This window comes from Anomalospiza imberbis, chromosome 3 (assembly GCF_031753505.1).
Source record: "Anomalospiza imberbis isolate Cuckoo-Finch-1a 21T00152 chromosome 3, ASM3175350v1, whole genome shotgun sequence".
Classification (NCBI taxonomy): domain Eukaryota; kingdom Metazoa; phylum Chordata; class Aves; order Passeriformes; family Viduidae; genus Anomalospiza; species Anomalospiza imberbis.
Genome location: NC_089683.1, coordinates 18857169 through 18876724, shown reverse-complemented (window position 1 = coordinate 18876724; position 19556 = coordinate 18857169). Strand labels below are relative to the sequence as shown.

At 38.1% G+C, this 19556-nt stretch overlaps 1 protein-coding gene and 1 long non-coding RNA gene across 20 annotated transcripts in view; one reads left to right on the top strand and one right to left on the bottom strand.

The window, feature by feature from the left end:
* The window catches only part of MYT1L (myelin transcription factor 1 like), a 316920-nt gene that overhangs the window by 266569 nt on the left and 30795 nt on the right, over positions 1-19556 (bottom strand). The gene's annotated exons all lie outside the window — the stretch shown is intronic.
* Positions 1686-2531, top strand: LOC137472014 (uncharacterized). Its single transcript, XR_010997970.1, has 2 exons — positions 1686-1758; positions 2429-2531. It is a non-coding gene; the product is annotated as an uncharacterized lncRNA (long non-coding RNA).

Genomic DNA, 19556 nt, shown 5'->3' with positions numbered 1-19556 from the left:
TATCTAACTGGATTCTTTTAGGTTCAGCTTGGGTCTCCACGTCTGACTTCCCCTTAACAATTCCCTTACTCATTCACTCAATACAGAAAAAAAAAAATATAAACAAAGCCGATGTGTTTATGTACAAGTTAACCAAATGGTTCATGTAATTCCTGTTAGAATGTCAGCATTTACTGAAATTGTTGATATGTATATGTGTGTACGATAGACAATATCACTAAATACATGACTGATATTTGGTAAGTAGGGCAGGTAGTGAAACTGGAACAGACACTCTGCTCTCATTTTCAATCTGGGCAATACCAGGAGAATTAGAAGGGTTAAGAGATGGTTAAATTAGGGCAGAATTTGACCCAAGGATGTTAGAAAGCTGAAACTGTAATCAACATTTTGTTGATTACCGCTTTAAACACAGTCCTTATAGAACACCAGTGTCAATCCACAAAGTCAATTACATGTATATTCACTTCAAATTTAAATACAACATTGCAACAGCACTGTGATGCAGCTAGAACATGCAATATTTTTTCCCAGACTCAACATTTTCTTGTACTTTTTGTACTGCATAACACCTAAAGACACATAAGGCAAGTAGTAAAGTCGCATGGGTGGAGCCCCTAGCTCTTCTAGAAGAACAAGCTTGACACCCCCGCTCCAAATAAGGTGAGTAAAGGAAAACGATCATAGTACCAGAACTCCTCCTGGAATTTCAAAAAGGATCCACACTTCATCTGCAATTTCGTAAGGCTTAAAAGAGCAAAAACTAGGATTACAGATGTTTTTCCTTCCCTTTCTTTTTCTGTTCCTGTAGTGTGTTCACAACAATCTTCTCAAGCCAGAGCACAAAAAACTCCTTCTTCTCCAGCTTCCTCCCACTTCTCACCTCCAAACAGGCACACTGGAATGGATTTTCTCCTCCCTCCCTGGCACGATACATTTACTAAAATACAATGCCATAACTGTTCCCTTCATTCCCTTTTTCTGGTGTTACTGTGGGTCCTATGAGATCAGGTGCAGAGAAGGAGCAACTTCTAAATTATATGTGCTCTTGAGAGAGAAGAGGGAGGTCATTAAAGAAGACAGGAGCGAAAGGATTCCAATGCAAAAGTAAGGCAGATAGGAAAATGGTGGGAAGACAGAAAATCAGAGGGCAGGGGAGAAAGAAAAAAATGCCCAAATGCTGTTTACACACACAAATACACACACATATGATTAATAGGGGTGAACAGCTAATTGAGGTGAACAGCTAATCCCAGTTCTTAAACTTCTACTAAATATCTTAACATGAAAACTTAGCTGATGGAACAGATTAGCTTTTCTGATTATATACCACTCTTCACAAACAGTTGTACATTTTGGCATCACTAACTCTACATAATGTAATACTTAACCCACTCCTGGGGCACATAATCTCAGTTTATGTTCTTGTGATCAAATCCTTCCTGATACAATCTAAGAAGTACTTCATTATCAGTCATGGCTGGGTACAACAAAAAGTCAAGTGCACATTCTAGGAGGTACAGCCCATGAAAGCTTCTGAATTTTCTGGAAGTGAGAGAAGAACACAAGTTGTTACTGAGAACACAAGTTGCTCACCTTATGTTCTCAGTAAATTATATATTTGCCTCGATACAGGGAAAATAGGCCTTTAGAGGCACTACTAATTCATCGAAATGGAGCACTGAAAATACAGCTGGATTCTTCAGCACAGAAGATAAGAGCAGTAGTATCTGGCAGTTTGCACAATTCTGGGTCATGGTACTGATTTCATTTGGCTTCCTTTGCCTGTAGTCCATGGAATTATATGCAGGAACATTTTTCCTCAGCCTGAATCAAACAAGATGACTGCGGTATCTCATACAGACACAATATATGACTGCAATAGTGTTTTCTTGTGAACTCAGGCATTTCATGAGTCTTACAAAAGCACTGAAAAACTCAACAACCTGTGTTCCACATTTTGCCTGGATATGATGCACATTCTTTTATTTTCCCCTGGCATGACACACTAAGATTACTGTTGCTTGACAAAGAAACCAGTGACAGACACTGCAGGTTCCACATTCTTTCATAGAAGTCTCTTCAAACTGAAATAATTTCTTGTAATTCATTTTTTAACTCAGCTCATAGCTGAGCAACACAATGTCCTTTAAACTTTGTGTTTTAGCACATTTTGTATGGTGTGCCTTGGTTCTGAGTGAAATGGAACTTATACTTGAGTCTGGGAAAATGGATTATTTTGGCAATACTGTGCTTCAGCAGACAATTCAGAAGCTGCCTTACTTTGCAAGGACTTTTTCAATATTGAATACTTCACTCCTCCCACACATTTTATTAAGCAATAATACTGATCAAATAGTAAAAGAATATTATTTTTCATTGCTATTTCAAAACCTGATTTCTGCTTATGTGTTTATTCTCCTTTCAGACATGTCTACCACAACTTGGAGTGTATAAGTACCCGTTTCTTACCATGAATACAAGCCAACCTGCAAAACATATTTTGAATTAATAAACTTGAGTGATTGCAATTAGGACACCTATACTCTGCTGCATCTGTTAAGAGATACATGCCATGCAAATTATGCATGTACAAGGGATTCCCCTAATACAGGATGCATTTCAACTTTCTTTGCCTGATTTTATAAACAGCTCAAAGCAGATAACAGAGAAAAAAATGCCAGCAGGCAGTCAGATATTCCAATGAATAAATGGTATATCTTACTTGAAAAAGTGCTACTGGCCAAGAAATGTTTGCTAACATCAAACAACAAAATTTTTGAAAGCAAACAATCAGCTGGCCAATGTACTAAGAAATAATTCACTGAACAAAGCATCTACTGTAAATTATTCTCTAGCACAAATAAATTATTCCATTTTGATCTCTAAAAGCTGTGTAATTCTATATTCCATAGCTATATGAAGTTACTAATAATTGCAATTTATATTGATAGCCAACTCTGAATCACCCCAATCCGGTTTGCTCCAATACTGCACGGCAATTTGAAAAAAAACCCCGAAGAGATAAAAGAGTCTATAATCTATCCACTTTTAACAATTTCTCTATTGTCACAAACACACAGAATCCCAAAATACTACATTTTATATTCGGTTCTTTGAGTTAGCTTAAACCTATGTAAAATCATGAGTTGACAGAAGCTCTCTATTGTCTGTGCCCATAAGAGGGCACATTACTTATTCCACAAATGTAAGAAACAGCTGCAATCTCTGAGCTATGAACAGGTCCAAGGGTTTGAAAAAAGTGTTTGGATTACTAATATGCAGGGCTTATTTCTTCCAAGTTGAGAGATGTGTACACTGTGTACACACGCACTAATAAGCTCCTCTATGACAGGTATTCCATACATCATTGCATGCTTCTAAATAGTAAACACAGGTTGGAGTTACATGACCTTGTTGCTTGGTTCTGCAATACTTTACGGTACTTTAAAAAAAATGGGATTGTTCCTGGCATGTACATTGTGGCTGTGATAAGTAGTTAAGATATACCAATAGCTATAGACATAAAAATACTCTATTAAAACAAAATTGCATATTACTTTAAAATATCTATTATAAAGCTATCACCAGACCACCATCAAAAACTCATCAAGAATATTATTATTCCAGCACCTCCCTTAAAATGACTTCACCAGGTTTATATTCCATTCACCTCATTGTGAAACTTCCTGAAAGGTTACCCTTACCAGAATTCTAAGTTCTTTAAATTTAACCTCATTAGAGGTTTCAGAATTGTTAAAAGTTAAGCAATCCTACTGCAAGATAAGTAGCAATTTTTCAGTAAATGAATATTCAAAAATACAAATTTATGGCATTAAATTGCAAAACTCATATTACCATTTTATAACTCAATCAAGGTACATGCAATATAGTTAACAACTGAGAAATGACCACAGAAAAAAAGTAGCATGTTACTAGGCAGTAAAAAAACCCTTTAATTCATTTATCAGCCTGAATATTCAATATCTATATAATGAACTCTTTCCAGTATGGGATCTAAGCCTTTCCAGTTATGTGACCCTCAGGGATTCCTAATCTAGTCATAACTTTGTCTCTCAGCCTACATCAACTTTCAAAACCAGGGCTGGAGTGCCTTTAAGGGGAAAAAAAACAAGTGGTGAAGTTACCTATAAAATCTGCTACTTGCGTGGGTTTCTCAGACCTCAAAAAGGTACAGTGTTCTGAAGAAAATATATTTACATACACATTAATACATAGTTTTCTCACACTGTATAATCAAAAAATGAACAAAAACCGCCAGGCTCAGTGCTATTCCAGGTATGCAATGGGAGGAGCCCTTTGGAAGCCCCGGCTTCAGAAGAGAGGAAAGAGATAGTAAGGCAGCTCTCTCCACCCAGTCTCACCCACAGCCATGCCTAGATAACAGCATACACGTTCAGTACCAAATTGCACAGATTGGTGTAGTGACTGGGAGCAGATCCTTAACCCAGAATAAAGATCTTGGAGACAGTCTTGGCAATCAAATGGCAGTGGCAGGAAATTGTACAGATGCAGGCACTGCAGTGAAAGGTTGCTCTCGTCACTCTTCTCAGGCACTGTCTGACCCCAGAACATGCAGAGGTTTTTGGTGTGTCTCTGCACCTGTCAGGGCAACATGCAGAAATCCAAGCAAGCATCTCTTTTTCAGGATCAAGTTGGTTATGTCTTTTTATTCCCCTAGCTTGCTGAGCTTGCAGGAGATGATATGGCCAAGGATGTAGCCTTAAAGAGCAAGTTTGGGCAGCTGGGGTAGAAGGTAAAAATCTAAGTCTTGCTATTATCATTGCTATGATGTTAACACATATGTCTGGCTTTTCTTAGAGGGACACCATAAGGCCCACCATAGCTTGGGCCTCTGTCTACAAGAAAGTCATTGAGGAGCGAGCCCAGACAAGGGCAAAGGTGCTGGGGAAGCATCTGGAACACAAGTTCTGTGAGGAGTGGCTGAGGGAGCTGGGGTTGTTTAGTCTCGACAAAAGGAGGTCTAAGGGGGACTTTATTGCTCTCTATGATTACTTGAAATTTAGTCATGTGGGGGCAGCCTCTTCTCCCAGGTAACATGCAACTAGACAAGAGGAAACGGCCTCAGGTTGTGCCACGGGGGGTTTTGACTGGATACCAGGAAAATTTTATTCCCTTGAAAGGATTATCAACCACTGGAACAGGCTGCACAAGGAAACAGTAGTATATATGTATATATAAAGATAGCTGGACCTTACACAGATCAGCCTCCTGCTGATGGTAAGCTGTATGTAAATTAATCTGTAAAGCAGCCTCAACACAATCAAAATACAGATGAAATCTAGTTAGAGACTAACAAATTACTCATGATGTGTCTGAATTACCTGAAATTCCACAGGATCCAGCTAGATACTCCAAGCCCTTTGTCCCTCTACTACATCTTTCACAAGCACATTTAAGCATTGATTTTAAATGAAACTAGGGACTAAAGAGTAAAAAGACTAGTTTCTGACTTAAGACTGTGCCCTGTTTCTCAGATCAGGAAGCTATGGCAGTACAAAGACCTGGCTCAAAACTTCCATTGTATTTAATTTGGAGAGGTAAAGAGTTCTGAACACTGCACAGAGATTTAAATCCTCATGTGCACCCACAGGCAAAATTTTGTGTGGGTAGATGAAAGCAAACTCTCTTACGTAATTCCTTGCCTACGTGACGTTCTCACAGCACTCTTTAAAAGCAAAAGTAACAATTTTTTGCTCCTATCTTTCCTTCCTACAACCTAAATTTGCCCTGCTAATTCCTCCCAGCTGGCATTAACTGTTTTTGAGCTCTGAATTTCTATTCACCCAGGGCAGCACTCAGCTCACCAAGCATATTTCACCTGTGCTTTTTGGCAAGGTTCAGTTCTAAGCTGCTGTCTGACACAGTGGATCAGCATATTAACACATGAACCCTGCTCACACTATGGTGTGATTTCCAACCTCTGTCTCACAGTCAGTTTGCAGACTCTGTTGTTCCAGATAAAAGGTGCCGTTCTTCAGAGAGATTACACTGAAGCAAAGGGAGCAGCTCTCCAAACTAAAATTGCAGAGTGGCACACAGAGCATCTTTTAAAAGATGTACAAAGGAGTTATGAACCTAAATCCTGGAAGATTAAAGACAAAGACTGAGTTGCACTCAGTTATCAAATGCCTTTCTACATATAAGCAACATTCTGATTCTAATTAATTTCACACCTTTAAATACCATAACAAATCTTTCAAACCAACATTTTGCATTCATTTTGTATTTTATTTTTGTTTAGCACACACAGTATTTTTCCTGGGTTAAATATATTTCAGTATGAAAAAGGAATCTTTCTGAATGTATTTTAGTAAAGACTTGTTTATGTAACTTTACAGGTCTGTTTAGGAAATTAATTTCCAGGAAAAAATTGTTATTGCTTTCAGTCGTGTAACTGTAATGCATCTTATATCAGTTCTAGCCAAGCTAACTTCCCTTTCATTTGAATGAAAGAAGTTAGAAATGTAACAAAATTTCTTATTCTCCAGGTTGACTTCAGTGGTATGCACCAGCAGACCTAACAGTGCCCAAGCAAACAAATGAGCTTGTAAGTCCAGAAAGTCTTTTTTTCTATATTGCATTAAATGGAAAACTACTACTTGTTTTCTTTCCAATGCATATGGCAAAAAGCCAGGTATTATAGAAAATAAAGGCCTAATAGGAGAGACAGAAGGAATTTGTTAGATGAAACAATGGATAGTAAAAGGTGTTAATTACTGCAACACACCAGGTCTTTATTTCCCCCCTGTTTTAATTACTGTCTGGTAAATAATTCCTTTCCTAAACTTGTTTTTTATCATCTTATCTCTATTTCTCATTTAGGTATTAATCGATTACTCTGTTTTTATCTGAGGACCAGCACTCTACCATTCTGTCCTTATCACATTTCTTTTTCAGTTCAGAAGTCAGCAGGACTGCTGACCCAAGCAACTTTGAAAGGTGACTGATGACCATTTTATATGAATGACATTTGGCTTTTATGAGGAGTTATATACACTGCAAAATAAATAACCCACAAAAATAATTGTGCATGGTATATTAAGAACCCCAATATTGTTTTCAAAACAATGTTATGTGATCTGAATGTAGGCATTGGGATAACATAACACAGCCACCTGGGTGCTGTCTATGCCACAGGCCTTTCTTCCTCATTACTACATTTATGGTCACTTCAGAACAGACCATTGTAGATGTGAACAAAACCCATTAAACTAAACAGGCCAGATGTTGCTCCAGTGTCCTTCAGGGAGCAATTGTCTTCTGGTAGGGCAAATAGGAAATGGCTAACAGAAATCTCTGCATACAGGCCTGAGAGTGTGCAGACTTTTGGGTCTGCCTTTCAGGATAGCACCTGCTTGAACTGCAGTTCATAAGGAACTGAGTGAGGAGACAACTCACAGTGGTATCACTCTGATACCAAACACACATTTAAGTAAACAGGTGAAAAATCTTTTTATATGCAGATTTTAAATATATTCTTTGCCATTCCTCTGTGCACATCTGTGTAACAAGAGGTTTCTTGTTTGTTCTAAGCAATAGCAGAAATCAAGAACAACTGAAGTAAAGCCAGTGTGGTTACACAGTGCACAGCTCTGTAATGGGCCTCAGGCTGCTCACTCAGGAATGGACTCAATGTAAGTGTCAATAAAGCACTCCATCAGGACTTATGAAGAGATGCTGACAGCAACTGCATTTGTGCACTTCTTCAAAACCTCCAAACTACATCTCCCTTACTGCTTAACTACTACATAATCTTTGCACTATTTCCAAATCCCCTGATATAGACAAGAAACAGCTTTTATTTCTTCCTGTAACCAAGTCCCTAATCAGACTACTTCCCCATTCGAAGAATGAAAATTAGGCTGCTTATGCAATTCCCATTTTTAGACTTTTTTCTTTAATTGTGATCAGTATTTATGTGGGTCCAAATACAAATGAGATTATTAGTCTTCCTCAAAATTAATTTAATCAAGTGTAGACGTATGTCTGCATATACCAACTTCTGTATCTCTCATCTCCACACAGAAGAATGATAAAACATAATAGCTCTCTAACATAATTCTTATAGTACATAATTCTTGTGCACAGGCACCTTAGGCAGGCTCCTTCCAACAAGGTAAAAAAGGGAAATCCTTTAGACACAAACACATCTAATAATGCTATAAGGCTAAAAAACTGTAAGAGATTTTTGAAAATATAGTAGCAAGAATGAGGAGAAGAAAAAAGCTGAAAAAAAAGCAATAGAGCGCTCACTTGAGAGATCAGATAGCTCCAGTGATGAAGTTAAATGAACAACTTTTAAACATCATATGCTGAAGTGATAAATGGGAAGGTTTAACATAGAAATTAGATGTGTAACAGGAGCAGGAGAAATATTTACGTGTAAAAAAGACAGCATCTGTGACCTGTCCCTATCTGTCATTAGAAAAGAAGAGGGACAATACCACAGAGTAAAAACAACTCAAGTAACTTGTCAGGAAAAAAAATTAGAGGGAGAAGGTCAGAGAACAGAAAACACAAGCAGAGGCAGTCTGGGAATGAACAGAGGCAGAGCTGGATTTGGGAGAGATCAGGTGAATTAGCCAATGAAGGTGACACTGGATGCAGTGATATAGTCTTGTCTCCTGGAACAAGACAGTAGTCTTGCCACAGCAGTCTGAAAACCTAGACAGCATGCAAGTAGGCAGCTGAATTAATAATGAAGCTTTTAATCAGATAGAAGTAACCAGAAGATATATATTGTCTTATAGCTCAACGCAGAAACCTGGCCAAGGGAGAGAGCATTCCTATTATTTGGCTACTTTTAAGAATAGATATGGATCAGAGGCCCTTCCTATTGTGAATACAGGTTATAGATACAAATTAACCCACAAGTATCCCATAAAACTCCTGGGAAGCTGGTCCAGAGACCTACAAATCCCCTAGTCTGAAATCCTCTTATCACTCCCAATTAACTCTTGTGCTAGCACTAGCCTTTAGTTTAAATAGCTCTTCCCCCTGCTGATGTGTCTATCTATATTGCAGCGCTTTCAGCAAAGCAAATGCACTGACAAGCACCAGCTGCTGTGCAAGCCTGGGTCCTTGCAGGTTCCAGCGAGGGATGTCAGAACCAGAACAACCATTTTTTTGTTCTTCCAGTTCAGCATGTCAGTAAGGGGGCCTATGGTACAGAGTTTCAAACGTGAGAAACCAAGTGCTCTGAGACAATGTCTGACAGCTGTTCTGTTCCCTGAGAACTGATGCACTCAAGTTAGCAGTTTCTCTAATATACAATGTGAGATACCAAAAGGCAGGGCCCTTCGAGTGAGACAGTGCTGTTAATTTAGAACGGCTTCGCTAGTTTAGTTCATTAACTTCTAAGTCACACCACAAAACCCTTTTATCCTTTCTGACTTTTCTTGGGTGAAGAAAGAGTGAATGGGAAACTGAGAGAGAGATCTAAGTTTCAAGGATCTAGGCAGACTTCCCCTCTGATTTGTAAGAGCATTTTACCGCTACCACTCACAGAGTCAGTACTCTGGATCAAGGTTTATTAATCAAACACAAGAAATAAACATTTCTAATGAGACTAAGTCAACTACAAGAATGGAAGCCAGCACAGAGCTTATGAGGGGGGTTGTTATGCAGTCCATCAAATGCACAGGAAAGGTGCCCACAAAGCTGCACAACTGGACATGCTTCAAAGGCAACCGTTAGAACAAATGTATTTTCTCCCACTTTGCAATGTATGCAGTTAGCTGATTTCATAAGGATCTTCTAAAACAGCAGTGAAGACCACTCAAACCCAGTAAGTATGGCCGTTGAACAGAACATCACTGAAAGACTAAATCCAAATTGTTGACATTTTAAGGCTTAAAAACACTGAAACATAATAAACACAGGAAGGTCTCACAGACACCTTAGAGGATAGGTGCAGTATGAGGAATCACAGCAATGACATTCCCATATATATTGCTGGTTGATTTATGTTATCCTCTCAGTATTTATCATACTGGGTGTATCCACTGCTATATTTTATCATACACTGGTGACACAACACAACCTGATATATATAAATATATATATATATATTCCTTTTACAGAAAGAAAGGCAAAACTAATAGGGAAAAAAGTTTAGATGTAGAAAATACACTTTGACTTGTTTTCACATTTTTTTGTATGTGTGTACAAATGCATAGGCAGTCATCATGTACATAAATCCTCGTCTTTTAAAAAGCAAGTCCTCATCCATGTGGCTATTTATGTTATATGTTTTACTCCCTCAGATTAATCCTACAGTTTTATTCCATTCTCCTGTTCTTTCTTGACTACTACATCCTCAGGCTATTTTCTAATATATTTTAAAGATTAAAATATTATTCTGTTATTATCAGTAGGCTTTCAGTTATCTTTTATAACCTAATAATATTTTTCATAAATAACTGTACTTCCCCCAAAAAGTAAAAGATTGGCAGCACTGTCAACTCAACAATTAGTCCATGTTCTATTGAGCATAGGTGCCTCATGTGTGTTCCAGAGGATACTGCCCCAGGAGCAAGAGGCTAATTCATTCTTCATGAGTATTCAGTCCTTGGCCTTTCTACTAATAACTCCAACAAGGATGCCAATTAGCACTAATCAAGGTAGTGGATTTGTGATTTGGAACTCTTCACTAGACACTGCACTAACATCATCCATGCTTTTCACAGAATACATGAAATAACTGTCAAACGATAACTCCTAGTGTTATCCTCACACAGAAAAAGTTTGACTTCAGCTTATGAAATGTGATTTTTTTAACCAAGGTGTCTGCCTTTGTTTTTTTTTTTTTAATGGAAGATTTAAAAGAAGATTGTCTATGAAATGCATAGCTTTATAAAATGCACTTTAAAAAAAAGCTACAGAAAACATATAAACCGGTACCAATCACATATATTCTTTAAGCAGTACCTGTAGCATGATATTACTCTTATTGTCATGGAATCAAATAAAAGTTTTCCATGTGAATAAAACAGTTCAGCCTCGTGGTCAGCAAAATTATGGAAGAAACTGCACAAGGCAAACTCTTTTCTCAGGTAGCCAGAAAATATTAACCAAAGAGAAAGCAGTCTGTGTGTGCGTATGCATGTGTTCAGATTTCATGCTTCTTTTTTAAAAAACAAATAGAAAGAAATAAAACTTTTTGAAGTATTTTTATATACATATGTGCCTATGTGACTGTCACAGAATGATTGGGAGGGACCTTAAAGATCATCTAGTTCCAACTCCCCTGCCATGGGCAAGGATGCCACTCACTAGATAAGGTTGCTTAGGGCTCCATCCAGCCTGGCCTTGAACACTTCCAGGAATAGGGCATCCACAAGCTCCACAACCTCTCCAGGCAATGCCCATCTGTCTGTCTGTCTGTCTATCAAACCAACCTCAAAAAGTCTAAGATGTTTGTGAATGTTTATTTCAACAGTTGATCTGTAAACAGATCTACACGATAAAGCAGGTTGCATCTCAAACTTCAGTTATCCAAGCTTGTTAGTTCTTAACCTCATTGAACCTCTAAGAACTAGACTTCAATAATGTCAAATTGAACAGGGACAAAACTAACCCACAAACAATTAATTTGCAAATTTTAATGATGTTTTATGGGCTATGTTTCCTTTTCTTTTGCTGTTACACAGTTTCTCTAGTAAAGTCTGTTTATCCTTCTCATTCTCTCAACCCAAAGGGCAACATAATCATGTAAGTTAAAGCACAGAATTTATCCTGGGACATTTCAGAATGCAAACTCTGAAAATTCAACCTGTATTTCCAAATGTCTGCAGCAACACTACAACCATCCCACAATGCCAGTTCTTTTAGTTTGTTAATGTTTATGTACTGTTAACACTTCCTCTTCAGCACAAATAACTGATCCTCTCTTTCTGATAGAAATGCAAAACTGCAACCTTTCTTAATATGATTGTAGGTTGATAACAACCACCCAATGGCTCTTGCACTCCCTCTCCTCAAAACAATGAAGAAACAAGATGAAAAGGCTCGTGGGTCGAGACAAGAACATTGAGATCACTTAACAATTGCCATTAAGGGCAAAGCCGACTTAATATGGGGAAAATTAATTTCATTTATTGGGAATTAAAGATAGAGTTGAATGGTGACAAACAAAGACAAAAACTAAAACACCTTCCCTTCACCTGCACATTCTTTCCAAGCTCAACTTCACTTCTTCACTTCCTACTCTACCTCCTGTCTTCCCTGCCCCAAGGGAATCAGGAAGCAGGGGTGGGATCAGTCCATAACAGCTCCTCTCTGCCACTCTTCCTCCCGCCTCTCCCCTCTTCTAGTGTGGGTCCTTCCACAAACTGCAGGACTTAATGACAAACCTTCTCCTCCATGTGATCTCCACAGACCTTTCTGGAAGTATCCACCAGCTCTGTCATGGGATTGTCCACAGGCTGCAGTATGGATATCTGCTCCACCATGGTCATCTCCATTGGCTGCAGGAGAGTACCTGCTCCAGCATCACCTCCTCCATGGGCTGCAGAGGAGTATCTTAAACCCTGGTGCTTAAAAGTGCTTTCTCTTCCTCCTGTCCTTTCTCTGCCCTAGGTGCTTGCAAGGTTTCTCACACATTTTTCCCCTCACTCCTCTCTGTCTGTGCAGTGCTTTTGCCCTTTCTTATGTTATCACAGGGATGCCAGTATCTTGGCTGATGGGCTTCTTTGTGTCCTGCAGTGGGTACATTGTGGAGCCACCTGAAACTGGCACAGCAGACCCTGAACACCTTCCACAGAGGCCACCCCTGCAGCCTCCCACCAACACCTTGCCACCTACACACAATCAACATTGCTGAAGATGTTGATTGTCCTTTACAGGCCAAAGAGAGATACTTGATAATGACTGCATTCCGCCACCTTGCCCTCACTTTGGGAAGAAAGACCTGTGTCCCAGGAGAGACTGCACCACTTGACACTTGACACAGCTGGTGAGACTTCATAGAGTCTCTGCCACCATTACAACAAAAGCCAGCTGAGTAACTTATGGTCTTAAATGAATTGTTCCTTTCTGGATACCAAAGACCTTGGTAACATGAAAGCTGTTGAAGTCTACACAGTATTTGATTTTTTTCCTTATTTGTTGCCTAACAGATCTTCCTCACTGTGTCTTTTATACAAAGTTACACCAACATAACTGCTAAAAACTACGTCAGCCTCTGCAATACTCCTACAGTAGCATCTGTGAGCTAAGGGCAAAAAAGATTAAACATTGTATGCTGCCCTTCTTTACAAAATGCATTCTGTTAGTAAAAAAAAGACACGCTAGAATCGCCAAAGCTTGCGGTACTTCAGTAGAGCTTCTACCACATTATTTGCATTTCTTAAATAACAGAAACAATGTTTGCTGTGACAGACAGATAATCACAAAACTAATAGATTCCCCATAAAACCTATAAGGTTCTCTACATAAATAGTGCTTACTACCATAATACTAATTGTTAAGCAGGTTGGGAGACATATGAAAAATTAAAACAAGTGAGGTGTATGTTAATTTTCCAGTAATAATTTAATTTCTTATTCACTGAAATTTTTTAACTTCGTCTAGACAGCTTTGTAACATCCTAACAAATATTTTCAGATTAAAATGCCAACCCAGATGAGGCCATACTCAGAAAACAATCCCTGGGGCAGAAAAGAGGGTCACAACATAGACTTAACCATCTGCCAAAGTGGATTTACAGTGTCTACAGTTAGCTAAGTTATTCACTGCAAATATACTCTGTGTGGAAAAATAGCTCTTTTTTTTTCTGCCATGTAAACTGACCTTGACCTTACCGACAGTGTTCAGTATTCCTACATCTTATCAGAGAGATTCTTAAAAATAATTTTATCCATGGATTGTTCTTGAAATGTACACTGCAAGGAATAAGCAGCTGAGAGTGGTCACCCAGGTCACACAACAGCAGCTCAGTACCCTGACTAGTGAAGGAACAGAACCAACACTATGTGGCTATGGCCACCAGCCATCTGACAACAGTAATGAGAACATGGTACAAAGAAAGTCCACCAGCAATGCGTATGTTAAATCTGTTCAAAAGATACATTTGTCAAACAGTTTTGAATAACTAAAAAATCGAGAAAAATCTGTTCATACACAACTCACGAAGAAGGAATAAGAACAAATTTGCCAAGCAAATTGTTTGCTATGCATAGATATCCCAGCTGTCCTCATTATCTTACTTATCTTGTTTAAATCTCCCTTGCACTCCTACCCTCTTGCCTGGTTTACCCAATGTCATCAAATCCTTTAATCATGACATGTTTTCTCAAAGGCATAGTCATATCTCCACCTGAAAAACTCATTCTTCCACTGACACTTATTTTAGTTGTACTTTTTTTCTTTCAGATCATTTGGAATGAAATCACAAAACCGTTAAACACTTCACAAAAGCTCACAGAAATTTTCTCATTGACTGTGTGACATTGTCCTAAGTGCCAGTAAAATGGCTGCTGCAAACAGATACTGGGATTCAGAATTCCTAACAAAGCAAGGAAAGGTACTCAAACCTTCTGCCAGATTACAATACTGCTGCTAAAAGGAAGAAGGATAAGCAAGTGCCATGTCCAATACTTATGCCAACTCCATCACAGTCTTCCTGTATAACTTTGGAAAACAGCATATAGGTTCCTCTCTGCAATACAGGATAAAAATACATGTCTGTCTGGAAAGAGTGTCATGAACATAAATACATTAAAGACTGCCAGATGCATGGAAACCATAGTAATGGGATTACACTGAATACAAATAGATCACATGTGAGAAGGCATATGTGCAGGGATGTGCATGCTTACAGGGTAAATTAAAGGTGAGAGGGGAACGTGTAGGAAATTGACACTCTGGCACTCTTTAGATTTTGGTAAGAGAAGTCTAGTTATGTTGCAAAATTAGGACATTAATCCCAGCTGGAGACATCTGTCCCATGGAGCAAGCAATGCTGTACTGTTTAAACTTCATAAGGATTCATTGCAGCATCCATGTTAGATATAACTAGACAGCCTTCTCTCTAATTCTTCCTACTATTGATAAGGTTCTGGTACACTTACATTTTGAAAAGGCGGAAATGACAATAGAGCAGGAAGGTCAGACATTGTTAAAACAAGGAAAGCAGCAGGGGACAAGAAGCCAGCAGAGACAGATCATGCAGACTGTTCACCCCACTGGGACTGGAATTGCTGCAAACACTAGAGCCAGAATACAGGGCTTCACTAATTCTCAACATACAAATAGTAAATGTTATCAGTTTGAAGTGATATTTGCCTGCAATTTAGCTGCATCAGTTCCAATCTTGCTCTTTTTTTTTGTAGCCAGTCAGCTTTATTGTTAATGTTGTGCATGTGTAACTCATAAACATGCCCTCTCTATCACCTCAGAATGCATCAAACAGCCCTTGGAGAAACAGAAGCAAACAACATTGCCCTGGATTAACAGCACAGAGGTGGAGGAGAAAAGAAATCACATACTAAATCTTAGGTACTCATTTTAAGAGAGGGATAAATTTTTGCATTAAATGGGTACCAACAGCTTGAAAATTACACTTCTGCTTGAAAATTTCATAATAGCTGTATTACAAATAGCCCATAAAATTACCGTGACTACAAAAAAAAATCCTAACAAAATATTTCTTTCACTTTTTTTCAGATTTCTTACTTGAAGCACGATGGAATTTATTGGACAGTCAGTCTAAAACTATTAAGATAAGGACAGTGAGTCGTAAATCTTTCGAAGACCAAAATACTCAGCTTGAAGATCATTAACATCCTCTCTCTGTTCAGTGAGACTATTAATATTTTTCAGATTAAGGACATGCAAAAATGCTATGCCATGACATTAGATTTTTTTCTTTGGTATCTACATCTTTAAATGTTTCAAATGTCAAATAAAGGTAAACAGAAAAGCAGTAATAAACACCTTTTAAAGACTTAATCCCCAATTAACAAAGCAAGCCACAATAAACACAAGGGAATTTATCTTTTAAACAATATGTAAAGATTTTTTTATTCTTTTACTAACTTGACAAATCCAATTTCCATACACAGCAGATATGCTACACATGTGGATGCTTGTGAAGACATCAGCTATCAGGTTAAACTTTGAGTGCATGTCTTGAAAATTAACTTAATTTAGTGGTATATTTGTTATTTGACATAATGTGGGTTAGTTCGTTGCTGCTTTGGACCACCCTAAAGCATGACCCCTAAGTCACGATTAGTTACTGTTCTTTTTGCAGGCTACCAAGTAGTACAGGATCACTGCTCTTCCCAAACAACCACTGTTCCCATGCAGTCGTGTCCTCTCCTGTCTGTCTGCCAGTCTCTAAACATTTTCATCATCCTCAGCTGCTCTGACAAATCTAACCAGATCACTTGTAAGAAGGTATGAAATAGCACAGGAGTCTCTAGCCTCTGGTCTCAGGACCAGTGAGTCTGTACCTAAAAGCTTCCTCTAGAGGCCACTGTCTGCCCTATGATCCATATCAAAAGGTCAGATACTTTTCCTTCGGTGCACTCAATAAACACACCAGGAATATTCCTTCCTCCCAGTTCCCTTAGAACTTGGCTCATCACTGTGGACTCCTAACACGAGGCAATGGCCCCAGTGGTCTGCTGCCAGAGTCAGAAATGTATGTAAATATTTATACCCAGCCAATTCTTGTTTTCTATCAATACTGATAATCTTTGTTAAGTTCAACATAAACTCTTCTTTTTATGACAATCATGTTTTTAAAAATACTGTGAAATATAAGTAACAAATTTTCTGTTCATCAGAAGCAACTTCTTCACTATTTACAGGGGCATTTCTGCCTTTATTGATTGCATGTGTATGCATGAATGTGAAGTTCAATGTTTTTGTGAAATGAAGCTAATTACTAGTATTTCCAGTACACCAAATGAACCAAAACAAAAATAGTGGATCAAGCAAGAGATTTTCACTATTAGCAGCCAAACTGCCAAAACGTTTCAATAACATTATAACCCTAAACTATTGTGTCATGTAGTCTAAGCTCAGGGTTATCACTGTGGCCTCCTCAATGGCATCAGATAGCTTTCATCTGCTTTGATCTGCTTTGTGCCAAAGGAAAATGCAAGGATTATAACTTTGCTAAAAATAAGAAATGCCTTCAGAAATTGCAAGAAAATGATCAGCTAGAACACACCAAGATGATTCAGCAAGTGCAACAATCCTCATACTCCAAGCCTCTGCCACAGAAGACTCTCTTAATGACATTGGGAAAATTCTTCACTGATCACTTACTTGGCAGAGAGTTTGATCTTGAGATTGTGAGCAAGACACAATGGCCTGGCCTCTCAGAAAGAAAAAGTTGTGTTTTGCTATAGAACAATCCTCTGTCCCGTTTTGCTATAAAACAATGCTCTGTCCCGCTCTTGCATTTAACTGTGCCCAACCATGGATATCTGAGGTATATTTCAGAAAACATTTGTATTAATGAATTACAAAAAAAAAACACAGCTCAAAATCATAGAATGTCCTGAGTTGGAAGGTGGCCAACAAGTATTATTAAAGTCCAAGTTCTGGCCCTGCACCAGAAAACCCCAAGAATCACTCCATGTGCCTGAGAGAGCTGTCCATGCAAAGGGCTGGCTAATTGCACCAAGTCCTGAGGCATGGTATTGCAGAGCTCCAGTAACTGAGTATGTGGTAGATAATGTTGATATCCAGGTCTGATCCAAGAACATGAACAAAACCATTCAGGCTCCCCATTCTACACACTAGTCCATTATTCTCTTTCACATAAGTCACAGTATGTATGTGTGTATATACACAACCCAGAGAACATACTCTGGAATGACTACCTAAAGATTTCCTTCAGCTGTTCACATAAATGCATTTGACTAATTTCAAGTGCATTTTGCTCTATGGTTATTATATGACCAGCTGATTATGTTTTTTCCATAGTAGTAACACATCCTCTGCATTAATTACTAAACTGCTTTGAATGTTTTATCAAGAAAATGGGCTACCTATAATCATGGCTTTTTTTTATAGCCATGTGAGAAGCTGGAACAAACACTAAATTATAGCAGATAAAACATGTACCCCTTGCCTTCTCTTCCTTTCAATTGTTTAAGTATGGGTGTTGTATTTAGTATATTTATACACACACACACACACACACACACACACACATATATATATATATATATATATATATACACAATAAAGTAGTGTAACAAGGTCCAGACCAGAAATACTTAGAAACTTACTAGTTTCATATCAGTCTATCTTAAACAAGACTCAAGACTGAGGTACACCATTTTGGCTACAGGATATCTAATATAAAGTGTCTGCTAATATGTTAGAAGTACTCTTGAGAAATTTGTCATGTCCAGAAATTGTCATCCAAATTAAATCACCATGAAAACATAATGTTTTTTTCTTTAGTCTATAGATAGATATCAATTGATAATTTTATCACTACTACATCTAAAATCCTCCAACTTCAATGTAGATATAAAAGATCACAGAAGATGCTTGAAAAAAATCTTTGAATATTAACTATTACAACATCTTGAAAAATTACAGGTTTAAAATCTACATAGTCACATGCGCGAACAAGTAGCTTTGGAATAAGAAGTTAACTTGACCCAGTTTAATTGCATGAATGTGACATTTTATTTTATTACTATTATAAATTAAGACAATTCTTTCCCTATTGAAAAGGACGAGTCCTCAGTGAAGTAGTTTAAGTACCTAGATTAACCTCATAGTTGCTCAAGAAATTAAGAAAACATATATGAATGATGTGTGCCTTTTATAGAAAGAACCTTCATTAGCAGTTGATCTGTTGGGATACTTCTCTGAAAACACTGAGTAATATGGAAGAGAAGAAACAGCATTTTTTCTCCCATGCAAAGTTATTGTGATGTTAGAATTATGAGGACCAGGTTCAGATTTACCCAGTGGAGAAGAAAGGAACAGGAAAAATAAGTGGCCTGTAGTTTCCCAATCACTGCTTTCTGGAGTTCTGCATGTGCTTCTGCTTATGAACTGCACTGCAAGCTAAATGGTTACATCACTCACCTGCTCACACACATTAGCATTGCATCAGCATTCATACTCATGTTTATCACTTAAAAAGAATAGGGAAAAAAAAGACCTTGAAAGACCTTATTATTTAAATAGTACACTAGTTGGCATCTCCTACTACTACCAAATCTTCCAATTCTTCCAAGAAAGACAAAGTTTGATGGATTCAGATGGGTAGCCGAGAAGAGTAAACAGCCCCAAATCAGTCTGCAGAACATCACCACACATTTGCAAAAATCACAAAATCACAAATTTGACAAGACGCCACAGAAACGAGCAAAATTCACTACAGCACTCAAAGCAACAAATGCACCACAATTCTAGACTTCTATATTTATATTGCTCCAAGAAGTATGAAGAGGTCATGTGAAAGAATAAGCACAACATAAATTGAAGGGTGGCCCAGCACAAAAGGACCTCAGGGTGCTCGTTGACCC